The sequence below is a fragment of the Anopheles gambiae genome, chromosome X (genome assembly GCF_943734735.2).
Source record: "Anopheles gambiae chromosome X, idAnoGambNW_F1_1, whole genome shotgun sequence".
NCBI classification, from domain to species: domain Eukaryota; kingdom Metazoa; phylum Arthropoda; class Insecta; order Diptera; family Culicidae; genus Anopheles; species Anopheles gambiae.
The window spans coordinates 22,680,812-22,706,937 of record NC_064600.1 but is presented as its reverse complement, the minus strand read 5'-3'; the positions used below and the strand labels follow the sequence as shown (position 1 = coordinate 22,706,937).

At 42.6% G+C, this 26,126-nt stretch overlaps 4 long non-coding RNA genes across 6 annotated transcripts; 2 read left to right on the top strand and 2 right to left on the bottom strand.

The window, feature by feature from the left end:
- Positions 1 to 1,387: 1,387 nt before the first annotated feature.
- Positions 1,388 to 9,028, bottom strand: LOC133392143 (uncharacterized). Of its 2 annotated transcripts, XR_009765486.1 has the most exons (5): positions 5,188 to 9,027; positions 4,338 to 5,118; positions 1,874 to 4,101; positions 1,705 to 1,808; positions 1,388 to 1,618 (listed from the first exon to the last, which is right to left on the bottom strand). It is a non-coding gene; the product is annotated as an uncharacterized LOC133392143 (long non-coding RNA). The 2 variants fall into 2 exon arrangements; XR_009765485.1 differs by having other exon boundaries at positions 1,874 to 5,118; positions 5,188 to 9,028.
- Positions 9,029 to 10,805: 1,777 nt separating this feature from the next.
- On the top strand, positions 10,806 to 11,747 carry LOC133392136 (uncharacterized). Of its 2 annotated transcripts, none has more exons than XR_009765484.1 (3): positions 10,806 to 11,230; positions 11,297 to 11,393; positions 11,472 to 11,747. It is a non-coding gene; the product is annotated as an uncharacterized LOC133392136 (long non-coding RNA). The 2 variants fall into 2 exon arrangements; XR_009765482.1 differs by having other exon boundaries at positions 10,945 to 11,230; positions 11,291 to 11,393.
- A 1,440-nt stretch (positions 11,748 to 13,187) lies between these two features.
- LOC133393033 (uncharacterized) lies at positions 13,188 to 13,856 on the bottom strand. The gene is made up of 2 exons (XR_009765964.1): positions 13,542 to 13,856; positions 13,188 to 13,463 (listed from the first exon to the last, which is right to left on the bottom strand). It is a non-coding gene; the product is annotated as an uncharacterized LOC133393033 (long non-coding RNA).
- Positions 13,857 to 16,585: 2,729 nt separating this feature from the next.
- Positions 16,586 to 17,023, top strand: LOC133393036 (uncharacterized). The gene is made up of 3 exons (XR_009765965.1): positions 16,586 to 16,676; positions 16,744 to 16,863; positions 16,939 to 17,023. It is a non-coding gene; the product is annotated as an uncharacterized LOC133393036 (long non-coding RNA).
- The last annotated feature ends 9,103 nt before the right edge of the window (positions 17,024 to 26,126 follow it).

Genomic DNA, 26,126 nt, shown 5'->3' with positions numbered 1-26,126 from the left:
TGAGTTGGCGAAATTATTCAACCGATCCGTCGGGTCCCGAAGCCGAAGCAAACCCGAAGCCGAAGCAAAACCCGAACGGGGTTCGGCACGACCCTTCGTTAAAATAGCCCCCTCCCCCTTTTTTGCCAGGATTTCTTTCCAAAATGATACAGTGCGGACCATTATATCAACATGATTCGATTTATTGGATATCGAACCAACATAGAATACAAAAAAAAAAAACACACACACAACACATGCACAATAATCACTGCACTTAATTCTAAATTAACGCACATAATAAAAAAACACTTTTTACACTCGCACAAAGAAAAATTAAAATCAACACAGCACTTTCTGCTCCACATCGCTGTCGCGCCTAGTTCTTCTCGCTGCACTGTACGGGCCACCATCTCCAACACCACGACACTGCCACAGGTTTTGTTGTCTCCGTTTGCCGTGAAACACACATGAAATGGAAGAAAAATGATATTAATTAGAAGGGGGGATGTTGGTTGATAATTTTAATCACTTTTACTTACCTCAAATTAAACAAAACTCTATTTTTTACGGGGTTTATCCGCTGACTACCAAGCGCTGAAACACCACACAAGCACCAACCTCACTGGACTGAAAGTAAAGCCTACTGCGTGAATGTGTGTATGCGCTTCTGCCAAGCCAACCGCGCCGTACTGCGTGTGTAGCCAAGTGCGTGTGTGTGTATATTTGCACCACTGGACACAGAACACAAATCTCACCGCAAAGCAGAGCGTGTGTCGCCAAATGTATGCATGTGTGTATTTACACCACTGAATTCTGAACGTCCGCCGCACCGCACCACACAGCGTGTATCGCCAAGTGCGTGGCTGTGTGTTGTATCACCGTGGTGTGGCCAAATGTGTGCATGTGTGTACTTGCTCCACTGAAAGCCGGTATCGCACCAAATTTCGGGTGTCGCCTTGTGCGTGTGTGTGTTATTGTCACAGCACACTCGTTCGTCATTTTTTTCGTTTTTTCGCTTGAGCCACTCGATTTCGTTCTTCGTTGATTTTGGCAGCGCACGAGGGGATTTCGGCTTCAACTTCCAACACCCAGTCCGCAAAAGCCGAAGTTTTGTATGGGATCGTGTCGTACACATATGGCCCCACTTACGTACCCACTTGCAGTAGAAGTGTAAATATGGTTTCACGCACACATAGACACATTCGACCCGAACGATCGCGTTCACACATACTATAACGCTCCGATTTATTCTGCATCTCACGCATACTAATGTGTTTGCTCCACCCCCTTTTCGGATTGCTTATAGAAATGATGAGGCACACATGTTTACTTTTGCTGTATGCACACATTCGCATGCGGTTTATTCCACACTTTTTCTTTCCCTTCCAACACGTACTTTGGCATACTCACACTGTGGAGACGGCAGAACGGTCTCCCCCTTCCAAATTTACCGTTCTTCCTCCTCTCGATCTTTTTTCTTCTTACCGCGTACGGGGTACCATCAGAGCTGCGCGCTGGCTTTAGTTTTTTCTCCTCTCGTTCTTCCTTTCTCCTACCGCTCCCGGGGGCTGCGCGCGTTTCGACAGGTTCTTAGCGCAATCCAGTGCGTTGTTTTGTGGCTGAGTTGTGCTGAACGCTGTCAATAAAAATGAACCAATAATTAATGCATGTAGTACGTATTACTTTGGATAGTTTTACGTATATGATGAGAGCAACACTTACCTTAATATTTTAAAACTTGAAAACAATTTCTTTCCGTCACCTACTATAAAGATTGTTGATGATGCCAACAGGTAGGCGTTGATGAATGGCGCATGCACCTGTAACTTTGAAGACGATAAGCATTAGTTAAATTAGTACATTGAAGCACATATGAGATCAAGAAACTTACCTCAACAATTTGGTAGGATAAATCATTCCACAATGGAAGAAGAAGCAACACTGCGCAAAACGTAAACAAGGAAAGTAGGGGACACAAGAAATCGCACATCACTCCCGCACATCCTTCCACAACGAAAGTTCTGGGCAGACTGAGGATGCCTAACTCCCAGATGAGTGCGATAGCAGAAAAAATCATGGTAGATCGAGAGAGATGGGTAGACTCGATGTAGCGCAATCCAACGGTAGATGCATGTGTGTGTGACCAACGAAAGACTTCGGACCCCGCTCCTCGCGTTTTTCATCCATCGTTGTTCGTCACACGCACACACCTCTACACGCGCAGCGGTTTGCTGTCCAAAATCTAGAGAGAGAAGACAGGGCATCTCGCTTTGGCACACAGAAAAATCTCTGAAAAACTTCGGCTCTGCTACTTGGGCAACAACAACCACACGAGGGAGCTCGTGGATACTCACGAAGGGAAAATCACTCAAATTAGAGCGAGAGACAGATAGAAAAAACGAAAGGTCAATATAAAATCTTCGGCTTTTGACTGTTGGGTGTCTATGTGTGCGTGAAATCACATTTACACTTCTACTGCAAGTGGGTACGTCCCAAGGACGCAAAAACCGACGGCGGCCTGTGTAATCTGAGCTCCCTACAAAGCTCTCCACAAAGCTCTCGTTTGCAGTCGTGTCGAGAGCCTCCCCACCGGTCACCAGCACTCAGAGATCCGCTGAGATTGAAGCTGGCTTTGAAGCTGAGTTGGCGAAATTATTCAACCGATCCGTCGGGTCCCGAAGCCGAAGCAAACCCGAAGCCGAAGCAAAACCCGAACGGGGTTCGGCACGACCCTTCGTTAAAATAGCCCCCTCCCCCTTTTTTGCCAGGATTTCTTTCCGAAATGATACAGTGCGGACCATTATATCAACATGATTCGATTTATTGAATATCGAACCAACATAGAATACAAAAAAAAACACAACACATGCACAATAATCATTGCACTTAATTCTAAATTAACGCACATAATAAAAAAAAACACTTTTTACACTCGCACAAAGAAAAATTAAAATCAGCACAGCACTTTCTGCTCCACATCGCTGTCGCGCCTAGTTCTTCTCGCTGCACTGTACGGGCCACCATCTCCAACACCACGACACTGCCACAGGTTTTGTTGTCTCCGTTCGCCGTGAAACACACATGAAATGGAAGAAAAATGATATTAATTAGAAGGGGGGATGTTGGTTGATAATTTTAATCACTTTTACTTACCTCAAACTAAACAAAACTCCATTTTTACGGGGTTTATCCGCCAAGCGCTGAAACACCACACAAGCGCCAACCTCACTGGACTGAAAGTGAAGCCTACTGCGTGAATGTGTGTAAGCGCTTCTGCCAAGCCAACCGCGCCGTACTGCGTGTGTAGCCAAGTGCGTGTGTGTGTATATTTGCACCACTGGACACAGAACACAAATCTCACCGCACAGCAGAGCGTGTGTCGCCAAGTGTATGCATGTGTGTATTTGCACCACTGAATTCTGAACGTCCGCCGCACCGCACCACACAGCGTGTATCGCCAAGTGCGTGGCTGTGTGTTGTATCACCGTGGTGTGGCCAAATGTGTGCATGTGTGTACTTGCACCACTGAAAGCCGGTATCGCACCAAATTTCGGGTGTCGCCTTGTGCGTGCGTTTGTGTTATTCGCACAGCACACTCGTTTATCATTTTTTTCGTTTTTTCGCTTGAGCCACTCGATTTCGTTCTTCGCTGATTTTGGCAGCGCACGAAGGGGGTTCGGTTTCAACTTCCAACAACAACAACCACACTAGGGAGCTCGTGGATACTCACGAAGGGAAAATCACTCAAATTAGAGCGAGAGACAGATAGAAAAAACGAAAGGTCAATATAAAATCTTCGGCATTTGACTGTTGGGTCGCCACAGGCGCCCGAATCATTCGTCACGCACACATTCAAGCGTTTGATCTGGGTGGTTACACGCACACTAATGCATGCTCCACGCGCTCTGTGCTCACGCACACACATTTCGGATGACAGAGGAAAGAAAAGGACAGCTTTGTTTGCACTCAAGCGGACAGTGTATTTCTCTCTCTCCGCAAACATGTTGTTTTTTTCATACACATTTTGGCACTCTTCTTGTTTAGCGGCATTTTCGCTGCGCTGTGTTTTGAATTTTGACTGAGTTTGGCTTTTAATTTCACGCGTCCGGCTGTTTTCGTCTATCGGTAATGAAATAATCATAAACAAAGTTGATCTGATTATCCAGTGAAAGTGAATTTGTTCGTTGTTAAGTTAAACAAGTTGAAAGTGAACTTGTTCCTAATTTGAGTTAAAATGGATATTAATAACAACATTGTAAGTGATTACATTGCTTTACATGCTTGGTTTATATCTTCTAATAGAAACATTGTATATCATTACGTTTTAGCAGAATAAGATTCAAACAGCTACTTACATGACGGATCCGCCAAGTATGGCTACATCAAGGGTATCAATCCCTGCTGTTTTGTCTCCGTTGTCGACTGGGGTGGCAGAGCCATCAGAGCCGCTTCCTTTGCCGCATACCGCTGTGCACCCGAAGACAAGTGTAACGATTTTATCGTCGATTGTGGTGCGTCCTCCGGTAACTCCGTTGCATTCCGGAATGGCTGGCCCATCGACGATGCTGCCGCCAAAATTTCCACCAGCACGTGTGTTGCCAACAAGTGCGCTTAAAACGGTACGCTTCACGTTCCCGGCTCATTCGTCTCCGCTGCCGACGAAGGCGGCAGATCCATCGAAACCGCTTCCTTCGCCGCGTACCGGTGAGCACCCGACGACAAGTTCAAAGATTTTATCGTCGATTGTGCTGCGTCCTCCGGTAACTCCATTGCATTCCGGAATGGCTGGACCATCGACGACGCTGCCGCCAAAATTTCCACCAGCACGTGTGTTGCCAGCAGGTGCGTTTAAAACGATAAGCACAACGTTTCCCCCACCGCTAGTTCCGTTGTCGTCAAGTACGAAGGGGGTGCCGTCGAAGTTTTTGAAACCATCCGGAGCAAAAGTGACATCACCGACGACACCTCTACCTTCATTGTCTCCGTTTCCTTTCGTAGCAGACGGACCACTACCGTGCTCTAGTGAAGTGCCTGGTACGGCTGGAACATCCCAAATATCGCTGGTTCCTCCAATGCTTCCGTCGTCGTTTGGAACACTTGTGCCATCAGAAACTGCTTTACAACCTGGAAAGAGAACTATAGATAAAAACAGAAACAAGTCAGGTGATGGGGACCAATCGCGAAAGAAACGTTCCAAACCCTTACCGAAAAAACCTTCATCGTCAAATGCCGCTTCCATATATAATTCGTGTGCTCCTCTGCCAGCATTAAAAAAATATCAGTTCACCGCAACTGATTGATGTTGTGCCTTTCGATATGAAGCCCTTTACTCCAGTACCCATCGTGCGGAAAACTCCTGCGCCAGTGAATTCCTCGTTGGTAGGCGTTGAATCGGAAAAAGACATAGATTCAGGAATTATTTCAACATCATCACAAAACAAAATACCGTCTACAATGACATCATCACTAGCGGAGCGTTGCGATGATATTGATGTATCATCAATTATAGAAGAAAGTTGGCAGATCGATGATATCCCAAATGCTAATGACGTGTCTTCAGTTGAACCGCTCCCGGCTCCAGTTGAATCGCCTGCTAGTCAAACGGTGGACAATCGCATAATACTTCGTACCCTTAATTCATTGTACCAATTTGTTCAGCATGCGGTTCAATCGGGAGCCATTGGCCCTCCGAAGCAAAGTAGTGTACAAAAATTTGTTTTTCATCCACTGGACAACGAAAGTGATCTTGAATTGTTCGATGCTCTTTTAGGAGTCGATGAACAGTTTCGAGAAAACGTAAAAATGTTTATTTTACGAAAAGCAGCAGACAGTAGAACGAATTACATTTTACATCGCGCAATCGATGTTGTTTTTTCAAAAAAATTATTCGCTAAGTGTTCTTGGAGCGGCAGAGGTAAGAAGATAAGTTTGAAGGAATTGAATAATGTGTTGGAACTATTCAAGGATCTTGGCAATCTGGAAGATGAAGAAGTAGAAACATTTTTTGTCAAAAAAAAAAAAACCATAATGCCATGCGGAGGACCACATTAACTGGTGTGAGAAAACCAGCTCCACATGTTAAAATTGGCAAAGAAAATGTAAATAATAAATAGAATAAGAAATTAGAATAAGTTATTTAAGATTAATTACTAACAACAAAATGTGATCTTTTGCAATTCAAAAACGGCCAGACCATAAAAAGTTATTTTTACTTTAATTAGTTTTAGTTATGAAAGCTAATGAACTAATAATGGCCAGGCCATAATTATTTATTAATAATTATTTTAATTTTAATAGGCCATAATAATTATTTTAATTTTTTTCATAGTTTTATTTATGAACAATTATGAAGTAACTAGGCCAAGCTGTTCTATTTCTTATTAATTAGTTGCATTTTTGAATTATTATTTATCAATTATGGCCAGGCCTTTTTTTATGAATTAATTAATAAAAATTATGATGTGAATAATATCAGACGCGCACTAAATAAACAATATTTATTTTTATTACAAACAAAACTTACCGTTGTTCAAATGTTGTCAATGTCGGGAAGGGTGTGTATTAAAGGTGTGAAAAAAGTGTCTCCATCTTCATTTAACGAAATGGCCACAAGTTTACAAAACACTTCTGATGGACTTAGCTCGACCATGGTTCTAGCAATTTCATTTATGTTGCATTCAAATGTGAAAAGGTATGTTGAAGAAAGCGGGAAGATGAAGGCTTCTTTCTTTCTGCCAATCAGCTTTTTTCCAGTAATACGCACAGTAGAAGATACCTTCGCTGCCGAACAATATTGGATAACTTCTTGTCCTGTGGAAAGAAACCAACCATCTCTATTTCATTTCTTCAATACATAATTGTTCATGAGAACTGTTACGTTAGTACCGTGAATTTCGATGTCATAAAAAAATTTCATTGGTTCTGGAGCAGTTAAATTGTCTAACTCGGACAGCCGGTTTATTACTTGCTCCAAATTTTTGTAACCACTTCTTAGCATGCGTGTCTTACCTTGAAGCGCATTTTCAAAATCGAATGTCGATGTTTCATGGAGAGTTCCAAGGTCCATTACTTCCTCTGTAGCATGTAGCAAATTATGAACATTACTGCTCACGTACCCTTCCCCGTAAATTTTATCATAGTCGGCAACAAATTGTTCAAGCAAATATCCAGCGCTTGTCCATTGGTTTTTAAACGTTCTTGAGCAAAGGAATTTTGTAGCGCAATTAAAAAGCATATAGTGGTTGTATTCATTTTCGCTAACTCTGCCTCTCAAAACGACAGGAGCAGCATAATGTAGGAAAGAACTGTACTCAGAGCCTTTCCAAAACTTCAAATCGTCCAACTTGCGTAGTTTGCGATGGATCTCCGATCGCAAAACTATGCTTACCAAATGCAACGAAATTTGTTCAACCATTTCTGCAGCCCACTTTTCCGACCCCCACAATCCGTACACCTTCCCTTGCAAATGCCGGCGTTGTATACCTAAGTAGAAAAGATGCAGGTCATCATCCACCGGCATTTGTTTTACCATATTGTATTTCTTCAATTCTAATTGTGGGGTTTTTTTCTTTTATGTGTTCCTTATAAACACCCGCACGGAATTCTAAGTCCGTCCTCGGAGCAGCACTGGTTGATGGAAAGCACGTTGTTCTTGATGTTGGATGATAATATCCAACTGCCGTGCATTTCAAGCAGCCGTGATGCCCTACGTGTGACACCACACCTAGGAATAAAGTATTAAAACATCGTGAAACAAGATCCATTTTTGTAATTACCTTTAAGAAATGCACGTGCTGGGGAATCAGCCACAATTGCATGTACTTCAATTTTCACCAAAGTGGGAGGAGCGCCAGCAAGTACTCCGTTGTCAATGATTTGATTAAAATCATTTACCAACGGACGAAGGTATTCCTCCAGTGAATCAGGCTTTTTTGTCCCACAAAATATTGCCACCGTCATAGGTTTAATGTAAGGCATTTTGTGTACTTTGGCCAAAATTGGCCAAAATGCCGTTCGACTACTTTTGTGCAAAGGCACTCCATCAATATTCAAAATGATAGGTAGTTTTGTGCCGGGTATTATCCTCTGTTTTCTAAAATAAAAAAATATTACACATATCAAATATTAGTTAAACTATAAAGATAGAGGAAGTGTGAAATATTGTGCCTGCCTTCTTTGGCGGTAAAAGCGTAGTGGCCCTGTAAGCACCGACAAACCGACGTGTCTGTGCCAATAATGGGTTTGGGTATCTGTAACTCATAGCAGGATAATCAGACTCACGTATCATTGATAGGGGTGAAGGGGAGAGGGGACGGGTTATGCACAATCCATAGGGGGCTTGAACTCATGATGAGCATATACCACTAAACCTGCTGTGACTCCTTAAGCCTTAATAAATCTATAAAACTACTTTTTATATATACTATATAAAAAAAAACTATATTATTTTAACATATTCTCACCTGAATGCTTTTTCAAGACACGGTCCAAGGCCATTATACCAAAACTGCCCCCCCCCGCGACGTTTAATATTGTTTTGGGCGCCGTGCTTGTTCTCAACAACGTCCGTGCGTCCTTAGGGAGTAAAAAATTTGTCCGCTCACGAATAATATGAAGCAACAAATTAACGGAAGAATGAGCCGCATTGGTCTTCAAAGCCCAATATCTAAAACATTCTTCCAGTGAATGCGCGTGCAAATCAAACCCGGGGGTTTTAGATGCTTTATTAGCACCTTCACCATCCTCGTGACCATCCTCGTCATAATCCTCGTCACCAGAAATATCGATTGTGCCACCCTCTACACCAGCTTCGAAAATGTTCGACACTTCGAATGGATCCTCCACAACTGCTTGTGGTTGTGGTTCAGTAGCTAAAATGTTTATAAACCTATTATTTTACTAATTACGTTCCCAGCCGTTGGTTACGCCTGATGTACCTTTTCGTAGATTTGAAATCTATGAGTTATTTTGTATTCACAGATTGGTCAGTTCTGCGAAAAGGTATCGGCACACCTACAGATTTATAAGCACATTTTTTACAAAACACTTGCATCAATGCACAGATTACAACCACATAAACATAAATATAAACATAGAGGATAAAATGTTAAGCATTGTTTTTCCTTGCAAAATGTGCTTCTTCACTTAAACTGCGTGACGATATTTGTATTGTTACACACAACCTTATCTTATATATATTTTTTTTTTCTTTGGCACAACAACCGCTATCGGTCAAGGCCTGCCTGTACCCACTACAACAGTTTGCACTCACTGGTTGAACATAGTTTCCCCGCCAACTATTGAATATTTGCTTTTTAGTTGGCACGTTTTTCCATACAAAAATGTTCTGAAATTATTCTCGTCAAGCCATGCGATTTTTGCGAGATTTTCAAAAATCTGGTTTTTCATACAAACGCATTCTTTTTAAATGAACTATGAAATGAAGCCAACTATCGAGCCAAAGGTGACGGTCCATACGATGCTTGAACCCTTTATCCTTACCCTTTTCCAACACTATCTCAGTACGCAAAATGCATTTTAGCCAAAACAAAATATTTTTATAATTTCTCTTTGCCACTGTAGGAAGGCCCATTCTAGCTTTGAACCCATGACGGGCATGTCATGACCATGACGGACACGTACGAGATATCGACAGTACTACGCAATCGCTTTTTTGTTCCGATCATCCCGAATAAAACCAAAATTTGTTTTTAACACCACACTGCACCACAGTTCAATTAAAGATACGCTTAGTTTTGGTTCAGAATGCTTAACTATTTTTTGTTAAAGTTGCGAAAAAACACCATACATACCCGGACATTTCACTCTGAGATTAAATTGATAAACACATTCACAACGTAACAACAACACAACATTACAATCACTTGATGCTAAGACAAAATTAATTATATATTCACATTTACTATCACTTTCACAACCCCACATCACCACAAACAAGTGTTTCACAAAATTATACTTACCAATCTGCACATTAGCCCGGCTGGTTTCTGCTTCTTCTTCTAACACCAGTTGTGCAGAGCGCATTTGCATCTGGCGATAATATTGCCCAGATTGCTTAGATGCCTCCAGAGACGCATCCATGTAGTCCATGTTTTCCATGTTATCCATGTTATTCATTTTTTGCTGTATTGAACAAATTAATGTAAGTCTATTTGTAATGTTACAATGCTGACACAAAACAAATTTACCTAGCTTCACTTGATAAACCACTTTTACTTTTAACTTGTGTTTGTCCTTTCGAAATGGCTTCACTATTTTGACAGCACTTGCTCAGATTTGAGGAGAAAAATGTATTGAGAGAACGCACTGCGCTGGCGTAATCGATTTGTACTGCGAGAGAATTTTGCAAGTCCCAGATGAGCGCGATAGCAGAAAAATGATGGTAGATCGAGAGAGATGGGTAGACTCGGTCCAGCGCAATCCGCTGGTAGATGCATGTGTGTGTGACGAACGGAAGACTTCAGACCCCGCTTCCCCCCTTTTTCATCCATATTTTTTCGTCACACCCACACACCTCTACACGGGCGGCGGTTTGCCGTCCAAAATCTAGAGAGAGAAGACAGGGCCTCTCGCTTTGGCACACAGAAAAACCTCTCAACAACTTCGGCTCTGCTACTTGGGTGGGTACTTGGGACTTGCAGAAGAAGTGTAAATGTGGTTTCACGCACACATAGACACCTTCCACCCGAACGATCGCGTTCACACATACTATCATGCTCTGATTTCTTCTGCACCTCACGCATACCAATGTGTTTGCTCCCCCCCCCTTTTCGGATTGCTTATAGAAATGATGAGGCACACATCCCAAGTAGCAGAGCCGAAGTTGTTGAGAGATTTTGCTGTGTGCCAAAGCGAGATGCCCTGTCTTCTCTCTCTAGATTTTGGACGGCAAACCGCCGCCCGTGCAGAGGTGTGTGCGCGTGACGAAAAATTATGGATGAAATACGGGGGAAGCGGGGTTTGAAGTCTTTCGTTCGTCACACACACATGCATTTACCAGCGGATATCGCTGGACCGAGTCTACCCATCCCTCTCGATCCAACATGATTTTTCTGCTATCGCGCTCATCCGGGTGTTAGGCATCCTCAGTCTGTCCAGAACTTTCCCTATGGAAGGATGTACTGAAGTGAGGTGCGATTTATTGTGCGACGTACTTTGTTCATTTACGTTTTGTGCCGTGTTCCTTCTTCCTCAGTTATGGAATGATTTATCCTAGCAAATTGTTGAGGTAAGTTTCTGGCTGTGTGCTTGTGCAGGTACATTCAACTAACCCTTGGCGTCTAAAAAGTTACAGGTGTGTGCGCTATTTATCAACGACTACCTGCTGGCGTCGTCAACAATCTTCAAAGGAGCGACGGAAAGAAAACATTTTCCAGTTTTAAAATATTAAAGTAAGTTTTGATCTAATCCCAAGCGCTAAACTCTCCATAGTAATACATACTACATACATTCATTATTGCTTCATTCAGCCCCCGGTGAGGACGTCATTACTTAACAGAAGCCGGTTCAACACGCGCAGCTCCTGTTCATGACGTCATCACTAAACTCAAGCCAGCTGAACACGCGCAGCACGGATGGTACCCCGAGCGCAGTAGGAGGAAGGAAGAACGAGAGGAGGAAGAACGGTAAATTTGGAAGGGGGAAAGCGTTCTACCGTCTACACAGCGGGAGTATGCCAAAACACATGTGGGAAGGGAGAGGGATATTATTCAATAAACAGCATGCGAATGTGTGCATAAAGCAAATGTGAACAGCCTCATCATTTTTATAAGCAATCCGAAAAAGGGGGTGGAGCAAACACATTGGTATGCGTGAGCGGCTGAAGAAACCAGAACGTTTAGATGTGTGCGTGACGGATGGTTCGGGCGCCTGTGGCGAAGCTCTCGACAAGCCTGCAAACGAGAGCTTTGTGGAGAGCTTTGTAGGGAGCTCAGATTACACAGGCCGCCGTCGGTTTTTGCGTCCTTGGGATGTTTACTTTTGCTGTATGCACACATTCGCATGCGGTTTATTCCATACTTTTTCTCTCCCTTCCAACACGTGCTTTGGCATACTCACACTGTGTAGACGGCAGAACGGTCTCCCCTTCCAAATTTACCGTTCTTCCTCCTCTCGATCTTTTTTCTTCTTACCGTGTACGGGGTACCATCAGAGCTGCGCGCTGGCTTTAGTTTTTTCTCCTTTCATTCTTCCTTTCTCCTACCGTTCCCGGGGGCTGCGCGCGTTTCGACAGGTTCTTAGCGCAATCCAGTGCGTTGTTTTGTGGCTGAGTTGTGATGAACGCTGTCAATAAAAATGAACCAATAATTAATGTATGTAGTACGTATTACTTTGGATAGTTTTGCGTATATCATGAGAACAACACTTACCTTAATATTTTAAAACTGGAAAACAATTTCTTTCCGTCACCCACTTTGAAGATTGTTGATGATGCCAACAGGTAGGCGTTGATGAATGGCGCATGCACCTGTAACTTTGTAGACGATAAGCATTAGTTGAATTAGTACGTTGAAGCACATATGAGATCAAGAAACTTACCTCAACAAGTTAGCTGGATAAATCATTCCACAATGGAATAAGAAGCAACACTGCGCAAAACGTAAACAAGGAAAGTAGGGGACACAAGAAATCGCGCATCACTCCCGCACATCCTTCCACAGCGAAATATCTGGACAGACTGAGGATGCCTAACACCCGGATAAGTGCGATAGCAGAAAAAATCATGGTAGATCGAGAGAGATGGGTAGACTCAGTGTAGCGCATTCCGCTGGTAGATGCATGTGTGTGTGTGACCAACGAAAAACTTCAGACCCCGCTCCTCGCGTTTTTCATCCATCGTTTTTCGTCACACGCACACACCTCTACACGCGCGGCGGTTTGCTGTCCAAAATCTAAAGAGAGAAGACAGGGCATCTCGCTTTGGCACTCAGAAAAATCTCTGAAAAACTTCGGCTCTGCTACCCAAGGACGCAAAAACCGACGGCGGCCTGTGTAATCTGAGTTCCCTACAAAGCTCTCCACAAAGCTCTCGTTTGCAGGTTTGTCGAGAGCTTCGCCACAGGCGCCCGAACCATCCGTCACGCACACATCTAAACGTTTTGGTTTCTTCAGCCGCTCACGCATACCAATGTGTTTGCTCCACCCCCTTTTTCGGATTGCTTATAAAAATGATGAGGCTGTTCACATTTGCTTTATGCACACATTCGCATGCTGTTTATTGAATAATATCCCTCTCCCTTCCCACATGTGTTTTGGCATACTCCCGCTGTGTAGACGGTAGAACGCTTTCCCCCTTCCAAATTTACCGTTCTTCCTCCTCTCGTTCTTCCTTCCTCCTACTGCGCTCGGGGTACCATCCGTGCTGCGCGTGTTCAGCTGGCTTGAGTTTAGTGATGACGTCATGAACAGGAGCTGCGCGTGTTGAACCGGCTTCTGTTAAGTAATGACGTCCTCACCGGAGGCTCAATGAAGCAAAAATGAATGTAAGTAGTATGTATTACTATGGAGAGTTTAGCGCAGAGGATTAGATCAAAACTTACCTTAATATTTTAAAACTGGAAAACGTTTTCTTTCCGTCGCTCACTTTGAAGATTGTTGACGAGGCTAGCAGGTAGTCGTTGATAAATAGCGCACACACCTGTAACTTTTTAGACGCCAAGGGTTAGTTGAATGTACCTGCACAAGCACACAGCCAGAAACTTACCTCAACAATTTGCTAGGATAAATCATTCTGAGGAAGAACATAACTGAGGAAGAACATGGCACAAAACGTAAATGAGCAAAGTACGTCGCACAAGAAATCACACCTCACTTCAGTACATCCTTCCATAGGGAAAGTTCTGGACAGACTGAGGATGCCTTACACCCGGATGAGCGCGATAGCAGAACAATCATGGTGGATCGAGAGAGATGGGTAGACTCGGTCCAGCGATATTCGCTGGTAAATTCATGTATGTGTGAGGAACGAAAGACTTCAAACCCTGCTTCCCCCGTATTTCATCCATAATTTTTCGTCACACGCACACACCTCTACACGGGCGGCGGTTTGCCGTCCAAAATCTAGAGAGAGAAGACAGGGCCTCTCGCTTTTGCTCACAGAAAAACCTCTCAACAACTTCGGCTCTGCTACTTGGGTACTTGGGAAGCGCGTATTCAAAGGATCTCTGAGTGCTGGTGACCGGTGGGCCCTGTCACCTCTCCGCACACAGTGATGAAAGATGGTATGGGCTTAGCCAGTTTAATGCGGACAATGCGCACACCCGACGGGATTGCGCATTGTCCGCAATAGCCGCTAGCCGCGTTTCTGCGCCCCAAACGCCGGGAACAATCGTGAGTACTTCACCAAAACCGCCCAGTTCAGCAACAACATCCGCGTCGGGAATCCCTGGTGGCAGATCGCGCACTTTCACCTCTGTCGCATCATCCACCATCTCGATTGCGATCTTGTGCTGCGTCCCCTCGTGCGTGACGAAGTGTTTCCCGTTGTGCTCGTTCACTATGGCCAATGCACGTTCGAGTGTTGGCATGGTAACATATACTGCACTCTGTGCAGTGTTCCGTTGCACCATCGAGACATCCGCGCCAGTTTTAAGAACGGTAAACAGAAAATCTGCCGTTTCGTCTAGCGTTGGTCTAATAGGAGCTTCCGAATAATCGATACGGAAGGTGTTACTTCCGTACCGCTGAAACTTGCTCATGATGGCTTGCAAATTGGTCAAAACACGTCCTCTCACTTTGACGTTTACAAGCGTACTGTTGGATAGTTGTCTTAAGTTATTCCTTTATATGAATTAGAATCATCAATTTAAATAATAAATCAGATTAATTGTTTCCTCAACATCCAAAGCACTTTCCTTTTCATTATGCGTTTCCTTTGTAACACTGCTTGCAATTTATATTATTTTCTTTGCCAATTCACCAGACTTCCCCCCCCCCCCCCCCTTTACTTGATTCTTTCTGTTCTAGGCTAATAGGGGGTCATTATACATACATTACATACATACTAAAATATGGTAGGTCTTGTAAAAACTCGCAAAAATTGCATGTCCTGTTAAGAAAATCTTTGGAATTTTGTCTTGTTTAAAAATACACATATTCGATAGTCTTCAGGCAATTGAATGTCAACTACAGTCCAAAATCACTGGTTGAACTTCGATTCCCTGCTAACCAATATGTGCTTTAAAAAAAATCTTTAATTTTACTCGGAAAGCCGTGATATTTTTGAGAACTTTTCAAAAACTGTGTTTTCTATACAAACGTATGCTTTTTAATTGAACTGTAAGCCAATTAACGGACGTTCAGCTAAAAAGCATGTCAAATAGAAAGCGTTCAACTATTGAATTCTGGCTGTAATGCGTTTACACTGTATTGAAACAAATTTGCAAAAAAAAAAAAAATTGTTATTTTTTGCAATATTTTGTTGAGTTGACCACGAGGGTGTATGCGTTAATGTTAATTATGCTATTAAATCTAATTATGTATAATCATTTATATGACCGAAGCCGCTGAGGACGGTACATTAATTGATGAATAAATTATTCTTACTTATTCTAACTATACTCTATCATTACTTCGACGTTGTTCTTCTAGCATTTCCAACAATTATTAAACTTAATTTAAATGGCAATGATGAAATACAATAAAATTCAATAATGCCATACAGTTTGTTTAACTCTGCCACGAGACGTTAATCATGATGACTCTGAATCTCAAACGATAGTAAACACTACCGTGTGTTTTGAGCGATTCAGTGATAATATGTGTTTCGACGTGTGTTTTCTGCGATAAAAAAGAAAATTATATAAAATTACTTACTGCAGAACGAAATAAGGATCAGGAGAAATGTCGTCAATTGCTGGAAGTATATGATTTTTTATCCAAGGAATTAGAATCTGTCTCCAAAAAGAGCTACAAAACTCCAAAAAGCAGGTTGAACTTCAGCAAGTTAGTTTTAATAAATTTAAAGAAACTTTTTTGTCACCCTCCCAGTTTGAACTCAAAAAAAAATGTTAAAAAAACCTTAAGCTAAAATCAGATAGATTTAATAACAGGGAAACGAAAAAAAGTTCGATGGACTAAAGAAGATATTAGCAATTTTTTTACGTTACGCTATTTTGGAATAAGATCGTATCAGTATCTTAGAAAGGATATGAATTTTTCTGTAGCAGCCCCATGTACATTACAACCAAGGTTATTAGACTCTATACAGGTTATGACAAAAGCCCTTTTGGCCGATCTTCAATAAAAAAATGAATGAAAAAATTTTGACAGACAAATTGGAAAGGTTTGTTTACAATTTGAACGGTTTGTTTACAATCAGTTTGCAATCGGTCAGTCGCAAAGCCATCGTTATTTCCAGAGTGTATTTCAACAACTTTTATCGTTTTCAACATATTATAATGAATTATTTATTATGTCTTCAAACTATAAGTGCTCTGTAGCCTCTTGTAAAAACAATAGGTACAATGTGAAGAAGATGGGATCTAAAATTTACTTCCATGAATTCCCAGAGTGTCTAGCAACGAAGCAAAAATGGATTGTATTTTGTGGAAAGGATAATCCTTGGATGCCTTCTCCAAATAATGTTGTATGCTCGGAACATTTTGTACCATCTGATTATCAATTAAGAAACGTGCAGGAAATTAAGCGGGGATCTAATTGGTTAAAACCTCAAGGTAAGATTCTATAAATCCTGATGATTATTCTATTTACGATTTTTTTAACTTTTTGTTATGTTTACAGCCATTCCGTCAGTTTTATCGCCGTTAGAAAATGATAGTGATGTTGCATTATTGCACTTAGACAACAATATCAATAACCAAAACACAAACGAAGGGAGAATCGATTGCCCCCTGCCGGAAGGTAAGTTGTCACCAAATTATGTGTTAGTATTACATACTTTCATCTATTTTAATATGGAAATCAATATAATTTCAGCTGGTTCTTCGTTTTGTGATGAACATATCATTAAACAAAGTGCAGGCAACTTTACTTTTGAAATAAATGAAAAAGATGTGTGTTTCAAGTGTAAAGACTATGAAGAGAAAATATGTGATCTAGAATCTAAACTTAAATCAGTAGAAGACAGGAACGAGCGGTTAGCTGATGTAAATAATCAGCTAAGCGAAAAATTGAAAATATTTTATGAAAAAGAAAAAGCTCATATTAAGCAAATACAAACATTTGAAAAAGCAAATAACAAAATTAAGGAAGAATGGCCACGAAAAAAAATTATAGAAAATATGAAAGAGGCACTGAAAGGCATTTTATCAAGCAACCAAATTGATCTCATTTTAGAAATCAAGAAAGCAGTAAGATGGTCAATGCAAGAACTTTCTGCAGCATTTACATTAAAATATTTCAGTCAAAGGGCTTACAAATATATAATTTTTGATTTAAAAATTCCTCTGCCATCCATAAGAATATTACAACGTTATGCAAGCAAGATTGACCTTAAACAAGGCATTCTAGATGATATTTTATCATTCATTGGGTCCTTTGCTCAAACATTGAGTCCTATGGATAGAGAATGTGTATTGTCGTTCGATGAGATGAAGGTGTCTCGTATATTGGAATACGATCCATCGGCGGATGAAGTGGTAAGTCCTTTTGACTTTTGACAAATAGTAATGATGCGCGGGCTTTTTAAACAATGGAAACAACCTATTTGTATTGCTTTTGACCAAAAAATCACCAAAGATATTTTGATTGACATAATAACAAGGCTCAGTGATAAGATGATAAATGTTGTAGCGATAGTTAGCGATAATTGCCAAGCAAACATAAAATGTTGGAAGCAGTTAGGTGCTAGGGATGACATCGAAAAACCATATTTTTTACATCCTAAAACACAAAATAATGTATATGTAGTCCCAGATGCTCCGCATCTTCTAAAATTGTTGAAGAACTGGTTATTGGATCATGGGTTTGAACATAACGGCAAACACATAGAAACCAGCAACCTTTTACGTATGGTAGCTCAAAGAATGGAGTCCAAAATGACTCCTTTGTTCAAGCTTACAATGGCACACATAAACATGACCCCCCAACAGCGTCAAAATGTTCGTCGAGCTGCAGAATTGCTGTCTCGCACTACCGCTGTAGCTTTTCGAACTTATTACCCTTACAATGAAAATGCAAAACTTTTAGCTGATTTTATTGAAAGGGTTGATTTATGGTTTAGTGTGTCAAATTCTTACACGTCGTTTGCAAAGTTAGACTATAAAAAAGCTTTCAAAGCGAGTGACGATCAAATTGGCGCCTTGAGAGATATGTTTGAAACTGTATCAACTATGACCATACCAGGAAAGTCAAGTTTGAAAGTATTCCAACGATCCATTATAATGCAAATCACGTCTTTGCAAATGGTTTTTGCAGATATGAAAAAAAATGATATACAATTCATCTGCACACATAAAGTAAGCAATATTTAAGTATTTAGAGTTTTGGATTCAATAAAGTTTATTTTTTTATTTTTCAGCTAAACCAAGACGTATTAGAGAATTTATTTTCGCAAATAACGCAAATGGGAGGAGCTTATGACCATCCTTCTCCACTAAGCTGTGTGTATCGAATACGTACAATTATTTTGGGGAAAACACCTAGTAACCCGCGACCCGCGGGTTCAATGAGTTCGGATCGACCCGAATGATGAGTAGGTGCGAGAGAGCATAAGCGACTCTGACCCGTTGGTGCAGCAAGTTCGGGTTGGGTCGGGTCGGATTGAACCTATCTTGACTCGACCCGACCCGAACTCGCTGCACCAGCGGGTCGGAATGAGCCCACCTTGGCTCGACCCGACCCGAACTCGTTGCACCAATGGGTCAGAGTCGCTTATGCTTTTTTGCACCTACCGGAGTCGTTGTACCTACTGAACCTACTTGTACTTTTCGGGTCGACCCGAACGACTCCTTGTCGCTTACGGATGGCTCTGACCCGATAGGTTCGGGTCGACCCGCCCATCACTATTACCGATGCGTTTATTTTGAATGGTTACTCGCAACATTTTTATAATTTAGCTTCATGCAAATAGTAAAATTAGCTATGTTCAAGTAGACTGGACCAAGTGTAACAAGACATCATGTACCGGGTTTCTCTTAGCATGTGTGATGTGAGATGTGTAACCAGACCAACCAATCCTCTTGTTGTCCTACAAAAAACAATAGAATATTAATTCCATAATCACAATTGAATCTGCACACATGCGCAGAGCTCGCATATCAAAATATAATATCAATCAACAATGTGAAGTTAGTGGCGGCTTCAACGATAATCGGACTAGTTACCGCTTAAGGCTCCCGGCACCCTAAATCCTTTACTGTGTGAAGCAGCATATTACACTTCTTGGTCGCTTCGTATATCATGTTTATTACGTGCCTCATGAGCTAAGCGCGATTTTTAGCCAAATGATTGAAACCAACAAGCGTCCGATTGAGCGGTCAGATGTCTAGATGACGGATTGACTTGTAAACATTCGGTTGTAATGCACACCTGATACCCACCTGATTCGCCATCAAGCGCTGAACTGGCCAGAGTCAGTTATATTATCAGTCACCTAATGCTGAGCGCACCGTAGGATCCACTCTCTGGTCTGCACATCGGTCCATCGACCGACCTGCTGATGTCATTGTATGATTAGTCCATCGTCCGATCAGCCGGTTCACTGCCCTCTCGGTCCGGTAACCATAGTGGCTTTCCGCACTTGCTCCTGCACTCAGTCGTTGCTCCTCAGATAATCATGTTATGTTATAGAATCGACGTTAATCGTTCGATCGTGGGCCATTCATTGAAATCCTACATTCACTTTGTAGAACCAGCATACGCGTTTGAAAACTTTGCCCGCTGCATTATTTCTCACAGTCGCCTTAGCAGCTGATTGTTGTGAAAGAAGAGATACGGCAAAGCTGTAGGGATCGACCATATACCGGGTCTCTATGATCGGCTATGCTGAGCTAAAATATAAAATTATATTAACTGTGGGATATGTTTTAGTTTATTGAAAAAGTCCGCAAAAGTTTTGTCTTCCGTTAACTTACCTCTGTTGTTGATGCTAAGCATCAGCTGATTGGCGGCGATTTTGACAGACAAATTGTAAACAAGATATTCAAAATGGTGAGCTGTTCAAGAGCTCTGTCGTAACCTGTATAGAGTCTAATAACCTTGATTACAACAGTACTCAAGTAAACTTGACCTCAAGCAAGGTGTTGTGCGAGTTGCGCATAGCGTTTGCTGAATTGAATTGAAATGACAATAAATGAAATTTAGTCTTGCATGCGACATCACAGAAGATAGATCGTCTTGTCCGTGAGGGCTCCCATTTTACGGTGAAAGAAACTACTAACCCACCCCTCAAGTTACAGTCCACCGCTAGAGACACAACACAAGGTATACTAAATGATGTACTCATTTTATTAAATAACATTATCTGCGAAATGAATGGTAACGAACGTGAATGTATATTATCGTTTGATGAAATGAAATTAAGCAAAACTTTGGAGTATGATCCGTCCGCTGATGAAGTTCTTGGACCGCATAATAAGTTCTTGGACCGCAAGGGGTTATGGCAAGAGGGCTTTTTAAAACCTGGAAACAACCAGTCTTTATTGGATTCGATCAACAGATGACAAAAGATATTCCCCACGAAATTATCAGACGGTTACATCATACATATATATAAAAGTCGAGGGTATAGTAAGCGATAATTGACAATCAAATGTTGGATGCTGGAAGGATCTTGGCGTTCATGACTACTCTCGTCCATATTTTAACCATCCTATTACAAATTGCAATATTTATGTTTTTCCTGATGCACCTCATATTTTAAAACTAATGCGGAACTGGTTGTTAGACACCATTTGAGTACAATGGTATAATATATAAACAAGACAAGTTGATTGAACTGATAGGAAATAGAAACGTGGCCGAAATGACTCCAATATTTAAACTATATTGAACATTTTGCCATTTTGAATATGACACCACAAGAGCGCCAAAATGTTCGGAAAGCCGCAGAACTTTTGTCCACTGTTTGTTTCACCCGTTTATGACAGGTAGTTGCATACTGGTATATCATACAACAACACATGTCAAAATTACTCAAGAAAAAGTTCAATAATTTTCGGGGTCGCGGATGGTCGCAGCTAATTTCAACGTCAAAACATAGGAAAAATGTTGATCTTTCCAATGATATACGACTCACGAGTGAAATCGAGTCGAATCATAAAAAAATTCACCCTCCAAAATAAAAATATCCAAAAATTCGACAGTGATGTTTGGTTTTCATTTATTTATGAACTTTAAAAACAAGTTTTTGCAAAATATTCAGACATAACATCAAAACATGACATCATTCTGTCGCCAACCACGAAGCGAATCGGACGTTATCGATACGCGCTCCAGGTGGATGATTACGGCCAAAGTCAAGCCACTGACCCCGACCATACACACCACGAAGATTTGCGTACGCTTGGTTGAACGTGAAGCGATCTGTGCTTGCTGTGCGTAAAAGTTGTATAGTGTTAAGTGTGTGTAGTACGTTTAATTGTCTGTGCGTTACCCGTTAGAGAGAGAGTTGAGCGCATCGACGATACAAGTGCGTACGGCTCGCATCTCTTGTGCGCTCGCATCTCGTGCGCTCGCATCTTATCGCGTGCGCTCTCCTCTCATTTGTCCCGTGCTTGGTAAGTGTTCCGCTCTTATCCTGTTATCCTTGTTCCCCATACAGTTAATTTGTTGGCTAGGGCTCTCCCATGGAGGCGGAGCCCATGGATGAATCCGATGAAGGCTTCATTACAGTGAAGCGCAAAAGTTCTGACCCAGGGCAGATGGCAAAAAAAAAGTTTTACATGAAAAAAAAACGTTTGACGTTTAATTGTTCGGCCGCATTTCCGTCACGCTCCGTGATTTTTCAGTAATTTTCTTATGTTTTCTGCGTCGCATCGCATTCTTGCCTATTCTACGGACTATTAAACTGTTTAACATCATCGTTTCGTCTTGGCGAATTGTTTAGTTGAATCACAACTGTGGTTTCCTGCTGTTTTTTCCTGCTCGGCTTAGCAGTGTTGTGCTGTGATTACGCGTGATTTCGCGATGGCGGCTATTTGCTTCTCGTGTGCTGAACCGCTAGAGGCCACCGGCTGCATCATCAGTTGTGCATATTGTGACGCTACGTTCCACCGCGGCTGTTGCAAATTGCCCCCCGAGCTGATTGACGCAGTATTGTCCAATGTCGACCTGCACTGGAGCTGCATTGGCTGCACTAACATGCTAAAAAATCCGCGCTGCCGTTCGGTAAAAGAAATAGGCGCCCAGGTCGGTTTCCAAGCCGCCCTCAACTCAGCTGTAGCAGCTATTGGCAAGCTCGTTGAGCCTATTGTCGCCGAAGTTCGCAGTGGTTTTACCCTCCTTCAAACTGCATCCACGCCTCATAATCGGAACTCTGATCCTCGACCAGCTACTGGTAGAAAGCGGAGGCGCATAATCGAGGATTCGGCATCTCCTGGTGTAAACAGAATTGTAAACAGTCGCGGTAACATTCTTTGTGCCGCGTCATCGCCAAACGCATACACCAACACCACGATTGCCATCCAGCCGGCACCTACACAACCGCATGAACTGGTGGGAACCGATCCGTTATCATCACCGCTTCAAGCTGCACCTCGTTAGCCATCCACAGATAGGATCTGGATCCGCCTATCCCGCTTATCAACGGCCGTCACTGTGGAACAAGTGGTCGCTTCTGTAAAGCGTCGCTTAGCCACCGATGACGTTATAGCGTATTGCCTGCTGAGAAGAGGGGTTAGTGTGGACAGCATGAATTGGCTTTCATTCAAAGTGAGGATCCCGGCTATCCTTCGAGATGCGGCACTCACACCATCCACCTGGCCCGTCGGTATCGGTGTATGTGAGTTTTTTCAATCCCGTCAACACGACCACCAAACCTCATCTCCTATAGCCACCCGAAACCGCTTTACAACACGCACACCAGCTACTAGTACTGATCACCGCTACACCACACGCACACCAACAACGACTCACCCTCCGGTGAATGATGCCTTGCCAGTGTCACCCCCCGGTGAATGATGCCTTGGAAGCACCCAACTGAACACTTGTTTCTGGACCGCCCCAAAACTACCGCGCTTCATCTCCGCACCTACACCAGTCTACAATCGATCGCTTTTTTCTCAACTAGACGAAGTTCCGCTCATTGCACGCTACAAACACGCCAAGCCTCATGCTCTGACAACGCAGCTCAATTGACTTACCGTATACCCGCTTTATCCAACCGCCACAATGACAACGCTACCGCTGAGTATTTAAGCTGCTATTATCAAAACGTTAGAGGTTTGCGTACTAAAACAAAAGAATTTTACCTAGCTGTATCGGAGGCTGACTTCGATCTCATCGCCCTCACGGAAACTTGGCTTGTTGACAACATTCCATCTGCTCTTCTCTTCAACAACAACTTCTCTGTTTACCGCTGTGATCGCTCTCTCAGCGGCTCTAGCTCTCGCGGTGGTGGTGTTTTGCTAGCCGTTTCTAACGCATACGAGTCGATAGAATTACCTTCCCGTGATCGTTCTCTCGAGTATATTTGTGTGCGCGTCGCCTGCAATAACGCACATCTGTACGTCATGGTAGTATACATTCCTCCGCAGCTTAGCTCCGAGATATCGACTCTTCGCTCTCTACATGATTGTATCAGCAGCTTCACTCTCACACTGAAGCCTTCGGATCTGCTGTTTGTTATTGGCGATTTCAATCAGCCTAGCATAAGCTGGTCCACAGCTGATCCTTCGTCCTCGCCAGCATACTCATCAATCACGCACTATGAACCAACTGCGCGCTCACTGGCCAACAACACCTTTGTGGATGGATTTAAATTTAACGGATTAGTGCAACTTAATCACATCAATAATTCGCACGGACGCATGCTTGACCTGCTCTACGCGAACAATGCTGCAGCTAAATTGTGTTCGCCTGTCTTTCCAAGTGTTGTTCCGCTTGTACCTCTTGACTCCTACCATCCGGCGTTTGACTTCAATATACGTATTAACTCGTCGACCCGACGCAATTCGACGACTCGACAAAACTCGACGACAACCGCATTTTATCGTTATAACTTTGCTAAAGCTGACTATGTGAAACTGAACGACATGATATCAATGTTTAACAATAACTTTCATTGTTCCAATTTTGTTTCACTTGACGAAGCAGAATGTTCATTCTCGTCCTTTATGCTGCAAGCCTTTGTTGTATGCGTCCCAGTTCAGCGTCCTAAACCTAACCCCCCCTGGGCGGACCGCACACTCAAACGACTCAAACGTGTAAAAAGAACTGCTTATCGTCACTACCAAACGCGCCGCTGCCAAAGATCTCGCTCGATCTACTTTGACACGCACTCTTTATACTGCAGCTATAACAGGTTTCGATATGGCAGATATTTGAGTAAAATTCAACGTAACCTCTGCAGGTGGCCTGACTCGTTTTGGCGCTTCTACAACAGCAAAACAAAATCCACGCATACACCGAAATCCATTACGTACAAAGGAGCAACAAGTGCCAACACTAATGAAATGTGCAATCTCTTCGCGGATCGCTTCGCAGATTGCTTTTCACCGGCCATGAATGATACTGATACCATTGATGCTGCTCTCGTCAACACTCCGGCTGGCACAATTAACATGAGCACTCCTTTCATCGACAGTGAGATCGTTTTATCAGCCCTAACGCAACTAAAGCCTTCCTTCGCTCCTGGACCCGACGGAATTCCTTCTACCGTGCTGAAACGCTGTCAAACGACAGTAGCACCTATCCTTGCAAAATTGTTCAATGCATCGCTAGCCAATGGCTACTTTCCCAAAACATGGAGGAAATCTTGGATGGTTCCTATTTACAAAAAGGGCGACATGGCAGATGCCATCAACTATCGGGGTATTACATCTTTTTGTGCCATTGCCAAGGTGTTCGAACTAGTGATATACAAAAATCTGCTACATGCATGCCGCAGCTACCTAAGCCCGTATCAACATGGATTCGTGCCAAAAAAGTCGACTACCACGAACCTGGTTGAATTTGTAACCTATAGCACTAGTCAAATTGATGCCGAAGCTCAAGTCGATGCAATTTATACAGATCTGAAAGCAGCATTCGACTCTCTTCCGCACGCAATTCTTCTCGCTAAACTCGATAAGCTAGGATTTCCCAGCTCGCTCGTACAGTGGCTTAAGTCTTACCTAATTAATCGCACATACATCGTGAAAATTGATAATCACATTTCAAAAGAAATTGTCAGCAGCTCGGGTGTGCCACAAGGAAGCAATATTGGCCCGCTTCTCTTCATATTGTTCATCAACGATGTTACCCTCGCTTTACCTCCCGACAGTATCAGTCTGTTTGCCGACGATGCAAAAATTTTTGCGCCTATTCACAACACAGGTGATTGTACATTGCTGCCAGACTGCATCGAAATTTTCTGTTCGTGGTGCAAGCGTAATGGATTGACTATCTGCATCGAGAAATGCTACTGTGTGTCTTTTAGTCGATGCAGGAGCCCAGTCACTGGTACCTACGTCATAGACGGCACAGCAATTAATCGACAAAATCATGCCAAAGACCTGGGCGTTCTGCTTGACTCTAGTTTGAACTTTAAACAGCATATTGATGACGTTGTAGCTAGAGGAAATCAATTACTTGGCGTGGTTATCCGGACAACTAATGAATTCCGCAACCCCATGTGCATCAAAGCTGTCTACAACTGTATCGTTCGTTCGGTTCTGGAATATTGGTGCGTAGTCTGGAGCCCAACTACCGCTTCTTCAATTGCTCGACTTGAGGCGATTCAACGTAAGCTCACGAGATATGCCCTACGCCTACTTCCCTGGCAGGATCGCAATAATCTTCCTCCGTATGCTGCGCGGTGCCGTCTTCTAGGCCTTGAACCTCTTTCGGTTAGAAGACGCAATGCACAGTGTTCTTTCATCGCTGGATTGCTAAATGGCTCTATCGACTCATCGCCTTTGTTGCATCGAGTCGATATCTATGCACCATCCCGAACACTTAGGCCTAGAGAAACTCTACGGCTCGCTCAACCTCGTTCCAGCGCTGGTCGGTCTGTCCCTATGTTC